General features: G+C 43.1%; 1 long non-coding RNA gene across 1 annotated transcript; it reads right to left on the bottom strand.

Annotated features, from left to right (window-relative positions):
- Nucleotides 1–4,680: 4,680 nt before the first annotated feature.
- LOC142491970 (uncharacterized) lies at nt 4,681–6,998 on the bottom strand. Its single transcript, XR_012800621.1, has 3 exons — nt 6,863–6,998; nt 6,129–6,493; nt 4,681–4,727 (listed from the first exon to the last, which is right to left on the bottom strand). It is a non-coding gene; the product is annotated as an uncharacterized LOC142491970 (long non-coding RNA).
- Nucleotides 6,999–14,709: the final 7,711 nt, after the last annotated feature.

Raw genomic sequence — 14,709 nt, 5'->3', positions numbered from 1 at the left:
GAACTACTAACTCTTTTGCTATGTTTTTAGCTGAGGTGCTACGTAGGGGAACTGCCTCCGGATATCGGGTGGCATAATCTAATATTACCAATATATGCTGATGTCCCCTAGCAGACTTTATTAGGGGTCCTACTAGATCCATAGCAATCCGGTCAAATGGTACCTCTATTATGGGAAGGGGTACCAATGGGCTGCGGTACGCCTTGAACGGGGCGGTGATCTGACATTCTGGGCATGAGGAACAATAATTCGTAATTTCTGCCAGAACCCCAGGCCAATAGAAGCTTCGGAGAACCTTTTCTTTTGTCTTTTCCACCCCTAGGTGTCCCCCCAATGGATGACTATGTGCGAGGTGTAATACTACGTTACGGAATGTCCGTGGTACCAACAATTGTTTAGTTGTAACTGATTTCCTTTTATCAACCCGATATACTAGGTCGTTCTCTACCTCGAAGTAGGGGTAAGCAAGTGACCTATCTGGTTGGCCAGGAGTACTATTCTGGTCCCGTATATTTCCCCTTGCTACCGCTAATGTGGGGTCCTCCCACTGGGCCTTCTTAAAACTCCCAGGACTGACCTCTAGGTCAGCGAGGGTCTTATCCGGTTCTGGGGTGGTAAGTGTCTGCTCAACATCTTGATTTGGGGTATTCCCTACCAAAGTAGTGATGGGGAAGGGAATTTTACAGCACTCCTCCTTTTCCCCCTTCTTATTTGGGCCCTCGTCAACCTCCATTTCTGAAAAAGGGAAAGGATTTGTTTCTTCTAATACTTCGTTATGGTCCGCTATTGAACTCTGGGCGCTATTCTGAGCGGGGGACCACATTTTTAGAAAATGGGGAAAGTCAGTCCCTATTAACACATCATGTGCCAGTTTGGGTACAATACCCACCTTGAAATCTAAAGAACCAAACTCTGTTTCAAAAAAAACATCAACAGTGGAATATTCATGATTATCCCCATGTATACAACAAATTGCCACTCTTTGTGAACTGTTTCCCTGTTTCTTCTTAATGGGCAAGAGGTATTCGGACACTAGTGTGACCATGCTCCCAGAGTCAAGAAGTGCCCGAACCCTCTTACCATTAACCTTTACAAATGCCCACAGATGGTTATTCAAGGGGTCCTCTGGGCTAGGGCCCATACATTGGGACAACAGCGAATAAGGTTCCACGCTGTTGCATTGCATGGGCTCATCATTTAGTGGGCAGATTTTTGCTGTGTGGCCCCTCTCATGACAATTTACACATTTAGGTACATAGTCTGTGTCCCACTTAGAGCCTTTTCCCGGCTCCCCATGTTGGCTATTGCCCTTAGTGTGCGAACCACTGTTGCTGGTGCTGCGTGAAGGTGGTCGCCGCTCTTCAGCGCCCCTTAACCCCGGTACCCTTTTACCGTCTCTGGAAGAGTCCTGGAACCTCGGGTAGTGGGGTTGCTCCACGACTGTGGGTTGCGGGTGCTCTTCTGCTGCATTGTACCTTTCTACGAGGGCCACAAGCTCATCCGCATTGTGGGGGTCACTCCGACTGACCCAACGGCGTAAGGCAGAGGGAAGTTTCCTCAAGAACTGGTCCATGACCAACCGTTCCACGATGTGGCTGGCTGAGTTGATCTCGGGTTGTAGCCACTTCTGGGCGAGGTGGATGAGGTCATACATCTGGCTTCGGGTGGCCTTATCCATCGTGAAGGACCATGCGTGAAACCTTTGGGCGCGAACAGCCGTGGTTACGCCGAGGCGGGCGAGGATCTCGAACTTCAATTTTGCATAGACGTTAGCTTCGGCTGGCTCTAGATCAAAGTAAGCCTTCTGGGGTTCGCCGCTTAGGAAGGGTGCGATTAGACCAGCCCACTCAGCTTCTGGCCATCCCTCTCTCTGTGCCGTGCGTTCAAACGTGAGAAGATAGGCTTCCACATCATCCGAGGGTCCCATCTTCTGAAGGTAGTGGCTTGCCCTGGTCATTTTCGGAACTGGGGCTGCCGCTGCCAGTGGAAGGTTACTGATAGTCCCCCTCAGGATCTCGAGTTCCTGCTGTAAGCCCTGAGCGAACCGCTGTTGCTCCTCTCTCAGCAAGCGGTTTGTCTCTTGCTGGTTTGCATTCGCGTTTTGCAGGGCTTCATTCGTCTGTTGCTGGTTTGCATTCGCCTGTTGCTGGTTGGCATTAATCTCTTGCTGGGCTATTAGCAGCTGTTGCTGGGCTGCATTCACGTCTTTCTGGGCAGCGACATTGCGTACCAGCGCACCCACCACGTCTTCCATCTTGTTTGCAGAGGATGAAAAAAAACTTTTTTTTTTTTTTTTTTTTTTTTCAAAGTTCTTCAACCCGCAGACCCCCTAGTGGTTTGCCCGCATTCTCCACCATATGTGACAAACGGCTTACTCCGGGGCTCCGTCGTTTGTCCGGGACTGTTTAGAACACGGTCTTTTAGGGTAGGTTAAATGATGAGGCGTCACGTACTGTTCCTTTAAACAGGCTATGCCTGGTTTATTCAGTCCCAGGCACTGAGACTGCCACAGTGCATACAACAGAAAACAGATCAAAACAAAAGCTGCTCACCTGAGCGATAACTTAACTTAGATATCCCTGACTCAGGGTTGGAAGTGGCTTTTCCACTTCCAACATCAAAACACGGTACTTTTGCAGTCTTACACAAATGAACAGAAAGATTGAACCTGTTTGGGGAAGAGGCTTCTCCCCTCTGTAGTTCAGCAGCCTTCCAGCCTCCTGGCTCTTGTGGGGAGACCAGAGCAAACAGGAAATCAGTCTTTCATACCTGATTCCTAATTAGCATGACAGGTGACAGAAATCAGGCAGCAGACAAACTCTGGTCTGGATCTCTCATCCCTCAGTTCCAGCGCTTGCCAAACTGTGGGATGGAGTGTATGTATTATAAGGCTGCACTCCCAGGCCAAACAGGATAGAAACTGTCTAGTATCCTGGGAGCCCTATATACGGAATTTATTACCATCCCCTGGTTTCTGTCACAGTATATATATGTATATATATATATATATGTATATATATGTATATATATGTATATATATGTATATATATATATATATATATGTATATATATATATATATATATATATATATATATATATATATATATTTATATATATATGTATATAGATGTATATACAGTGGTTGTCAAATCACCAAAAAATCTACTCGCCACACAAAAAAATCTACTCGCCACCTAGTACCAAACGTGTGCTGCTTGGGCCAATATTTACTCGCCCGGGGGTTAAATCCACTCGCCCGGGGCGAGCAAATGTATAGGTTTGTCGAACACTATGTGTATGTATATATATATATATATATATATATATATATATGTATATATATATATGTGTATATATATGTATGTATATATATATATATATATATATATATATATATATATATATATATATGTGTATATATATATATATACATACATATTAGGTTGAAACATGTATGTGAGTAGGTCTAATGGCTTTGCATCTCATCCCAGCCTCTGTTTAAAAGCTGTGTTTAAAACAGCATGCATTGGCTTGAGGATTGGCTTGTGTAATACGAGCTTGAGACAAAAGGTGGCACTGAGTGCTCATTTGCATGTCATTTCCCAGAATCCCTTGCTGCAGTGGAAGTGCTGTATGCTGGGTGACAATGGGGAAAGACAGGGTTGCAGACCTGTCTAAGACATGCAAATGAACATACAGTAATATTTACAGTTGCTATATATATATATATATATATAAAGGCGGGGTTGCAGACCTGCCTAAGACATGCAGATGAGCATACAGTTATATTTGCATATATATATATATATATATATATATATATATATATGTATATGTATATATATATATGTATATATATATATACGTAATTAGCTTAGAATATCTTGGTAATGGCTGTCTGGTTATTTGTTTTTACAGGTATCAGATAAACAAGTAACATGCCCCCAGATAATGGAAATATACTTGATAACCCTTTTGGTTCTGATAGGCAGAACAGAACATTAACTGTCCAGCAGTTAACCTTTTCACCGCCAGAGTGACCTTTAAGGCAATATAAGGGTTACTGTTTCATTCCAGAAGTGCAGGATGGACGGTTTATGATACAACCCACAAAGTAGCTGCTTTAAGTCAAACACACTCTGGGTCTGTGACGCAGATCACAAACGCTGCTTGACTCTAAGATACTTTTTGGTGCTCTTTGAGGTTGGTGGTCCAACATTTTAAATGTACAGGTGCAGCCAGTTTCATTGTCCCTCTTGCTGAGATAAATTGGGCTATGTCACAGATTAAATGTTTTATAGTGTATTACACTAATGAAACAGTTAATTTGTAGGTAGGAGAAAGCTATAGCTATATAACAGAAAAAAATATATATATACATATACTGTATATATACTGAGTTAAGTTATGGTGAGAAATGGAGAACAGACAAGATATATATATATATATATATATATATGCAAATGTAAATACAACATCAAATGAAAGACCCTGCCTTTAAGACGGGGTTGCTTTCTCATTTTGCTTTTTGGGTTTCATCTGGAGTTCAGGTATGAAGCTTCCTACCTCTTCTCCCTTTTGACGCTTAGGTTTCATTCCAAGTTCTTTATCTATTTTTTCGGGTTTCCAGCAGTGTCACAGCACACCAAGCAACGTGGCAGCAGGATCAGGCTGTCAACGTCTATTCCAACACCGTATTATTAATGGCGCAGGTGCCTACGTCCTACTGAGATAAATGAGAAAAACAGATTTATACCATAACAAGAGCTGGGCAGAGCTTATATTTTCTTTGGTTATAAACAATCACAGCAAGTAATACTCAGGGACTCTGAATATGAAAATGACATTTCAATGGAATGGTTGCCTTCAATGATTGAGAATCCATTGATGTCTGTGAGCACCGATGAGTGAAGGGCTGGTTTTAATAGGTGAGACTCACTGAAAATTAGCGAGACCTAAAGAGCAGTTTTAACAAATCAACAAAGCTTTGGACAAGGCTGGCAAAATTGCTATGTATGCCCAAGCTTAGAGGGGGGATTATGTTGGTATTGGTAAGAGATAATGGTATTAAATAGATTGGTACCTAGGATTATGTTGGTATTGCTAAGAGATAATGGTATTAAATAGATTGGTACCTAGGATTATGTCAGCACCTCTCTCCCAGACCCCAGCACCTCTCTCCCAGACCCCAGCACTTCTCTCCCAGACCCCAGCACCTCTCTCCCAGACCCCAACACCTCTCTCCCAGACCCCAACACCTCTCTCCCAGACCCCAGCACCTCTCTCCCAGACCCCAGCGCCTCTCTCCCAGACCCCATCACCTCTCTCCCAGACCCCAGCACCTCTCTCTCAGACCCCAGCACCTCTCTCTCAGATCCCAGCACCTCTCTCTCAGATCCCAGCACCTCTCTCTCCCAGACCCCAGCACCTCTCTCCCAGACCCCAACACCTCTCTCCCAGACCCCAGCTCCTCTCTCCCAGACCCCAGCGCCTCTCTCCCAGACCCCAGCACCTCTCTCCCAGACCCCAGCGCCTCTCTCCCAGACCCCAGCACCTCTCTCCCAGACCCCAGCACCTCTCTACCAGACCCCAGCACCTCTCTCCCAGACCCCAGCACCTCTCTCCCAGACCCCAGCGCCTCTCTCCCAGACCCCATCACCTCTCTCCCAGACCCCAGCACCTCTCTCTCAGACCCCAGCACCTCTCTCTCAGATCCCAGCACCTCTCTCTCAGATCCCAGCACCTCTCTCTCCCAGACCCCAGCACCTCTCTCCCAGACCCCAACACCTCTCTCCCAGACCCCAGCTCCTCTCTCCCAGACCCTCAAGTGCTCCTGCTTCAAGACTGGTAACATCAAGAAAAGGCCCGCGGCACAGAAGCAGATCAGCCGCAGGAGCCAAAGAAGACGAAGAATGGATACATTTCAGCAGAATAGGTACCAATCTAGTTAATACCATTATCTCTTACCAATACCAACATAATCCTAGGTACCAATCTATTTAATACCATTATCTCTTAGCAATACCAACATAATCCTAGGTACCAAAGAGATAATGGTATTAAATAGATTGGTACCTAGGATTATGTTGGTATTGGTAAGAGATAATGGTATTAACTAGATTGGTACCTATTCTGCTGAAATGTATCCATTCTTCGTCTTCTTTGGCTCCTGCGGCTGATCTGCTTCTGTGCCGCGGGCCTTTTCTTGATGTTACCAGTCTTGAAGCAGGAGCACTTGACTTCTGACTGGAGAGCACTAACAGCCAGGTTATGTATGTACTCATTGGCAAGGCATGGCACAAAGGGTGGCATGCCCCTTGGCACGATTTCTGCCTTCTTTTTGATTTTAGGGTTTCATTCCAAGTTCTTTATCTAGGTTTTCAGGTTACCACTGATGCCCATCAGCGTAGCAGCAGTGTCAAAGCACACCAAGCAACGTGGCTGCACAAGCGGACTGTCCAGGTCCATTCCAACACTGTATTATTAAGTCAACTACAGAGATAAATGAGAAAACGACTGATTTACTATATATCTTAAGCAAGAGATGGGCAGAGTTTATTCTCTTTGGTTACAATCATCACAGCAAGTAATATTAGGGGGTTCTTAACACGGAAAGGACATTTCAATGGAAGCATTGCCTTCAATAATTGAGACTCCATTGATGTCTGAGAGCTCCAATGTGAAGGCTGTTTTTCAAAAAGTGAGACTCACTGAAAATTAGCGAGACCTAAAGAGGAGTCTTTTAACAAATCAACAAGGCTTTGGAAAAATGGCTGGCAAAACAGCTACTATTTATGCCCAAGCTTACAGGGGGATTATGATGGTTTTGGTAAGAGATAATGATATTAAATAGATTGGTACCTAATCTGCTGACATGTATCCTTCTTCTATGGCTCCTGCGGCAGATCTGCTTCTGTGCCGCAGGCCTCGCCTCTTGCTACTTTAGGCCATTTTCTTGTTGTTACCAGTCTTGTAAGCAGGTGACTTCTGACTTGAGGGCACCAACAGCCAGGTTATAAACTCATTGGCATTATGACATCAGGTAACCACATTGCCTACACCCCACTTTGTGATGCCTTAATATGGACATGTGGGTGGGGCACGTAAGTGGCAATTAGGACCTTGGGTGACCCTCATGTCCCAAATCCAACTTTGTAGATGCCTTAATATGGATATTTAGCTAGGGCAAGGTGTGGCCCAAAGGTCTGGCACTTCAAGGATATCCCAGCTTCAGCACAAATGGTGAAGTCGAAACCTGAACCCCTGATTGAGCCACCTGTGCTGAAGCTGGGATATCCTGTAAACCTGACCTTTAGGGGGGGTCTTGAGGACTGTGGAGTTGAGCACCCATGTCTATCCACCCAGATTCTACCCAACAGCGAGTGGAAGAACCAAGAAAGATTTCTAGCCTGTCTTTAATGTCTGCACAAATCTTCTGCTAGACCTGCACATTGTTACTACACCAATCAGTTACTGTCCTTCTCTTTCACCGCTGACTTCTGTTATGATAATATCATGAGATATTGTGGTTACAATTTGTCTTAAAACCATTTCTTTGTATTTTTTTAATGTCCTATTAACCTCTTGGCCAGGCCTTGCTGATGAATGATAGAATCAAGAGATAAGAACAACACATGACGTTGCAGCTTCCTATTGGTCCGTGAGACCTGCACAATTTTAGGCCATTTTGTTTCTTCCAGAGGGAGATTTAAAACCGGTGACTTCACTGAAAAGCATACCCCTCACCTGGACAATGTCTCCTAATCCATCCTGGTCTCACAGCTTCTGCACCAGGAAACATCTGCTTGTTTTCAGCTGGTTTTCTTCCTTGGTCATCCTTATAATCATTCTTAAGGCTGGTGAGCTGAAACCTACCAAAAGTGAGTTCAATTCCAACATGGTGATTATAACAAACTATATGGTTAAAAATTCTTCCTGTCCTACTACCCCTTACCACGTTATTTTGTCAGTTAAGAACAGGGTTCTGCAAACGGCTGTTTTACTTTAATATACAAACTGAAAGTTATTTGAAAGTTGTTAGCCGGGACAGTCCTGTATTTTTTGTCAAAACACGTGTGGTCATTCCATGTAAACGCTGACATTATATATAGCCCAAGAGTGGCCAACTCCAGTTCTCCAGGGTCACCAACAGGTCAGGTTTTCAGGATATCCCTGCTTGGTGTTGAAGAAGAGATATCCTGAAAACCTGACCTGTGGGTGGCTTAAGAGGACTGAAGTTGGCAACCCCTGTTCTAGCCCATTTATTTTGCCTACAAAGTCATAAAAGGTGGTTAGGGAAGTGGCAAGAATTATATCAGTTAACAGCAGTGGCAACAGTTCTATAATCGCCTCCGGAGGCAGAAAAAGTAATAATCACTTTTCTGAGCAGTGTTCAATACAGCGGTTTCCAACCTTTTTGTTGTTGTTAAGGTTCCTATAATTATATTGGGAAACTCTGCGGAACCCCAACCCTCTCTAATAACGTAACTGAGATCAGATGCATTGTAAGTAACCCCAATCCTCTCTAATAGGCAACTGACCACACCATTGTGAGGTCATCAATGACTTCATCAAGCAGTCACAACATTGCAAATTTACACCAATAGACATGCAGTAAGAGATGGTTTGAGTTTATTCCACAGTAGTGGCACGCTTTTTTCAACAGTACATTGTAGAGTCCACTTTACATAGTATTGCATTGTAAAGAACCCCGACCCTCGGAGGGGAGAGAAATACATGCAGGGGGGGAGGGAAGGACTGAGTGACAGTGGGGTTATTGGAGGGGGGAGAGAGGGGTAGGGTGACCAGTTGTCCCGGTTTAGCCAGGACAGTCCCGGTTTTTCATGTGCTGTCCCGGTTTTTCATGTGCTGTCCCGGTTTCCAATTAATTCTCAAAATGTCCCGGTTTTTACTTTGGGTCCCGGCTTTTGGGGTTGCGGGGAGCGGAGGATACTGGCTACCCTCCCAAGGGGGGGGAAGGGCGGAGATAGCAGGAGAATGCCGGCTGTGATTGGAGGATGCGGGGGGGCGGAGTTTTGACGAGGTGCTGCAAGCTGGGCCTCTCCTTCCCTCAGCACTGCCCCCCTCCCTTCTCTCCTCCAGTAATGCTGGGTCCTCCCCTTCCTTAGGCTCCGCCCCCTGTCCCTCCCTTTAGGCTCCGCGGGCCTGCCTGTTTCTCATCTGCACTGGCTACCTATGCTACCCATCCACGGGCCCCAGGTAACCCACATGCCTTCTTATACCCCCCTTCCAGGCACCTGCCTTCTTATACCCCCCCTTCCAATCAATATGTTCTAACTAAGGCGGGATATGTCCCCCTAAGGGGGGAGAGGCCTGATTTTTGTGTGTGTTTGCAGAGGTGGGCTTATTGTGTGTGTGTCACTGTGTCAGTGTGTGTGTGTCACTGTGTGTGTGTGTGTGTGTGTGTGTGTGTCTCTGTCACTGTGTGTGTGTGTGTGTGTCACTGTGTGTGTGTGTGTGTGTGTGTCACTGTGTGTGTTTGTGTGTCACTGTGTGTGTGTGTGTGTGTGTGTGTGTGTGTGTGTGTGTGTGTGTGTGTGTGTGTGTGTGTGTGTGTGTGTGTGTGTGTGTTGGTCTGTCACTGTGTGTGTGTGTGTGTGTGTGTGTCACTGTCACTCTGTGTGTCACTGTCACTGTGTGTGTGTGTCACTGTGTGTGTCAGTCTGTGTGTGTGTGTGTGTGTGTCTGTCACTGTGTGTGTGTGTGTGTGTCACTGTCACTGTGTGTGTGTCTCACTGTCACTGTGTGTGTGTGTGTGTGCCACTGTCTGTGTGTGTGTGTCACGGTCTGTGTGTGTGTGTGTGTCACTGTCTGTGTCACTGTCACTGTGTCACTGTGTTTGTGTGTCACTGTCTACAGTATGTGTCTGTGTGTGTCTGTGTGTGGCTGTATCCTCCCCTCCAAATTCCGTTAACATGGCTGCGCGACGTCACGTAATGCACATTGCTATAACAACGAGACACTCCATGACATCACGCGGCATCAAGTTGATATGACAACGGGACGTATTATGGCGCCGAAGCATTACGTGATGCCACATTGCCATGGCAACATGTCACCACCTGATGTCAGTGTCTCATTGTCATGGCAACGGGGTGCGTCACGTGATGTGATTTGTTTTATAAATAATTTTTTAATGTGTCCCGGTTTTTCATTTTGAAAATCTGGTCACCCTAAATATAAGCAGCTCTGTACCAAATGAAGAAAGGAATGTTAATGTTTAAATCAGTGGTGTCTTTGCTAAAGTATAGGGGAGCTATGTATTCCAGTAAGTGTCACAAGTAGCTTTTTGAAGTGAAAATTCTTTGTTGGCACTTACAGGGTTTTCATGGGGAAAATGTTAGTAGTTTTCACAAAAACGTTTGACGGAAGTGATGTCATGACGCAGAAATGGCTGCGGGCCTCGGCGTATGCGCAGAAGGATTATCGGGCCTCCAGCGCATCGCGCATGTGCAGCGGCATCCAGTGCGCCTGCGCATAAGGATCGTTGGGCCTCTCTGGTGCATCGTGCATGCACAGATGACACAGAGAGAGAGAGACACACACACAGAGACACACACAGACACACACACACATACAGAGACACACACACACACACAGACACACACACACACACACACACACACAGAGACCCACAAACACAGTGACACACGCACACACAGAGACACACATACACACAGACCCACACACAGAGACCCACAAACACAGAGACCCACAAACACAGAGACCCCCAAACACAGAGACCCACAAACACAGAGACCCACACAAACAAGGAATTCACAGTTAGTATACATATAGAAGTGCAAATAGGTAAAACAGGGGGTGAGTGCCGTGCACGCACGTTCTAAGTCAAACTTCTTTGCGTTTTGTCACAGAAATTGTGTTTCGATATTTAATTAAAAATTTCACCATCACAAGTACAATTTGTGTGACAAAAGACAAAGAACTTTCACTTAAAATGCGCATGCTCGGCTCACACCCCCTTTTTTATTTTTGCATAAAAACGACACACAGAAATCTATTTTTTAAATGGTGCCCATCTACTGTACTAACATGACATTTCTCCATCAGCACTATCATTGTCAAAAATTAGTTTGTCGGGGGCGCACAGAAATGGACTGCACTAGACGTACAGATGTACATGGTATGAACTAAAAGTGAATGCTCGAATACCAAAAAATAATAATAATAATAGAGCATGTATCAAACTCATCTACCAAGTTGAACCTGGCTTAAACCCTAAAAAGTCTACTAATAGTGTTAGCACAGAATTACATTGTAGTGTATCAATCCAAAAAGTATTTCACGCTGCACAGATGTTTCAATATGGCTACTGTAAATAATATTACAGTAATAATTTGTATTCACTAATACTAGTTATACATTTTAAAAATAGATTAGATGTCCCTTCTTAAAAAGCTCAATGTACATAAATTGTGTATTATAAATAAATAAATAAACCTCAATCCTGGCTTAATTTAAATTGCATTAACCAGGTATTCAGCTTGACTCAATGCGTCAACATTTATTTTGAACAACAAATTACAGTATGAGTCATATATATGAAGCCTTCATACATATGACAAACATTATTTTGAAGGTTTGTACTGCGTTTAGCACCAAAATGTTGATGCCCAAGAACAATTCAAATATTACAGTATCTTGGTTCCCTATGAATGTTGATTAATCACACTTTTTTTTACTAAACTAATTCATCCTTAAAACTGCCAGTGAACGAGCTTTTGGACATCAAAGATTTTTTTTTCTTTTTAGGCTTACTTTTTAGGGAAATTAACTCCTTAATCTCCAAAGTGTGTACAGTACTGTATGTCTCTATGAACACATCTCAAATAATAAAAATGCTTATGCATTTTAACTTCATATATACATTTTCAAGTATGTGTGTAGCCACCACTACTTGATCTTGCAAAAGGATTGGGAGTTAGTGCTTTTTCCACAATAAATTGAGCCAGCGCTTCCCTAGGCTTCCAGTGGCATGGAAAGACAGTTTTTACTTAGTTATTTATTTGTTTGTTTGTTTATTTATTTATTATGCTAGCCCCAAAGGTACAGAATTTGTGTCCATTTTTCTGAAAGTTTGGATCAGGAAAAGGTACTTTACTTTTAAAGGAATTAGCCGTAAAGCCCTATGGAGTCCCTATATAGTACAGGATATACAGCTTATTTATTATTGATTTGAGCTCAGCGATTACCAAGTCCCTTTTTTAAAAGCACAAATTGTGCATCATAAATAAATAAACCTCAATCCTATGTATTTATTTTATACATTAGGGATAGAGTTCCCAAAAGTGTTTGGATTCGTTTTTTTTTTTAAATATATATTAATGGTGCATGTGAGAAGTACAGGTTCTGAGAATCACAAATAGCCATTTATTTATTAATTTAACCTTAAAATTATTTTAACCTTATTGCAGGAAATTATTAAATAGGATTGTGCTTAGAACAAAAAATATTTATTAATGTGGACGCTGAGGAGGTACTTTCCACCAGAAGAATATGAGTAGGCTAACTAAGACAGCAAAGATTAATACCAGTTGAAAAGATAAATATAATAGAAAACCTTGTCATAAAAGGATTAAGTACTATTATTTATAGTTTAATGTCATACTTTTTGTCCATAGTACTGCCTACAGTAGTACTGCATAGTACTGCATCTGCCATTTTAAACAGTGTTTCAAACATACACTTTTCCCATAGAAAGCTTTACCAGAATAGACAACGTAGACAGTTAATGGTTAAATAAACTAATTACACTATGAATTCATAGCTTAGTCTACTTTAATTTATAACGGTCCTCACACAATCGTTGTGCTTTCTCTTCAAACAGAATATCAATAGAGACACATTACATGCTGGCATAAGCTAAACAAGACGCTACCGTATGTAAAAGTATAATCAGCAATAGCACCATGAAGTATTACGGAAGGGTGGTATTCTGGAGAGCAGGACACCTCCTTATATAGTGATGGTAATGGTTAAATGGGAATGCTAATGAGCCAATATTTATTCGGTCTCTGGGACAATGAACTTTTAAGATAGTGTCATCTATACATAGTGGACTTACTGTAAGTGAGAAAGGAGTCACCTCCATAGCAGGAAAGAGGGGTGGTGGTGGAGGGGAGTCATTCTCCCCAGACGGTCAATGTCAAGCGAAGGTGGGGAGTTGTTTTGACTTTAAGTTCTTGTTAAAAAGAGCTGTGAATTAAATACTTTAAATTATTATAAAGTGTGTATTCATTTGCCATGTAAATATTTTGTTAGAGTTACCTACATTGTATCTCACCACATACTGTGTCCACTCTTGGATAGAATTTTCCTAGCGTCCAGTGGTAGCATGGCTGAGTGAGTAGTGAGTAGTGAGTAGTGAGTAGTGAGTAGTGAGTAGTGAGTATTGAGACTGGATATATAACCTATATCTGTTTATAATTTCATGATCAGGATTTGAGCCAAATACTTGAGTAGCAATGATGTAAAAGCAGTGATACAGCCCAACCCCCTTATAACGCTGTGCTTGGGGTCCAAAGAATCACATCGCGATATAAGTGTATTGCGTTAGAAATATATATATTTTTAAGATACCAATAGTCGTGTTGTAAAATATTCATAAATACGAAAATTGGGAGCTATGCTTGCATCGCGTTATAAGCGGATTCGTGTTGTAACGGATCGCGTTATAATGGGGTTGAGCTGTATATGTACTAAATTAATTAAAGGTTTTAGCTTTTTTTGTGCAATACATGGTACAGTACATGTACTGTAACTGTTCTTTTACATTATGCAATAAAGCCTAATTCTAAACAGCTCAACGATTACAGCAAAATCAAAACTTTCTTCTTTCATTAGAGATTACTTAAAGGCTCACAAACAAAAGCAAATTGTGTTTTTCCACCTGCTCCAGTCCACCCCTATCAATGGCATTAAGATTCCCAGGGGCAACTACTTGTGCAATGACCAAAGACCCATCTTTCTGGCTTTCAACATCAGGCCCCATCCTCATTAAGTGCCCTAATATAATCTGTATCATGTATCTTGAGTACAAGCAGAACAGAGGACCGAAAAGGAAAGATTACCATACTCCCCTGAAATCATAACCATGGCTCCAAATGTACGAACATATGCTCTATTGCAGGGGTGCGCAAACTTTTCCCCCTGGGCCCACCTGCATTCTCTCCCCCTGCTCGCGCCCCCCTCCTTACCTTGTCTCCGGCGTCAAATGATGCCGTGGGGTCTCAAGATGTCACATTGCCATGGCGACGCATCACCGGAAACAAGGTAAGGGAAGTTGCAGAGGCCTCACGCGATCCCCCAGCATTTCATTTAAATGCTGGGGGAAGAGAGCGGGACCTCTATAACCGCCATACCCCCCTAGAAAATCTTGCACCCCCCAGATTGCGCACCCCTGCTCTATTGGATGCTGAAAGTCATATGGGGGTATTAGCATTTCTCATCCTGGTAGTTCAAAGGCTTGGCTTGTCACATCTAATCAAAACTAAATTACTGCTCCAACTGTATATGTAATTATAATATCTTTTTCTAGGAAAGTTACAACAAGATCTAACTCTCGCTTCTGAGTATATTCTGGTTAACATTTCAACACAAATCAACCAAAGAAGTATAAACAGTGCTGCATTGTAAATTTCACACCCCTGTACTCTATACAAACAGTT

This window comes from Ascaphus truei, chromosome 4, assembly GCF_040206685.1.
Source record: "Ascaphus truei isolate aAscTru1 chromosome 4, aAscTru1.hap1, whole genome shotgun sequence".
Taxonomy (NCBI): domain Eukaryota; kingdom Metazoa; phylum Chordata; class Amphibia; order Anura; family Ascaphidae; genus Ascaphus; species Ascaphus truei.
This window is presented reverse-complemented; position numbering and strand designations above follow the sequence as displayed.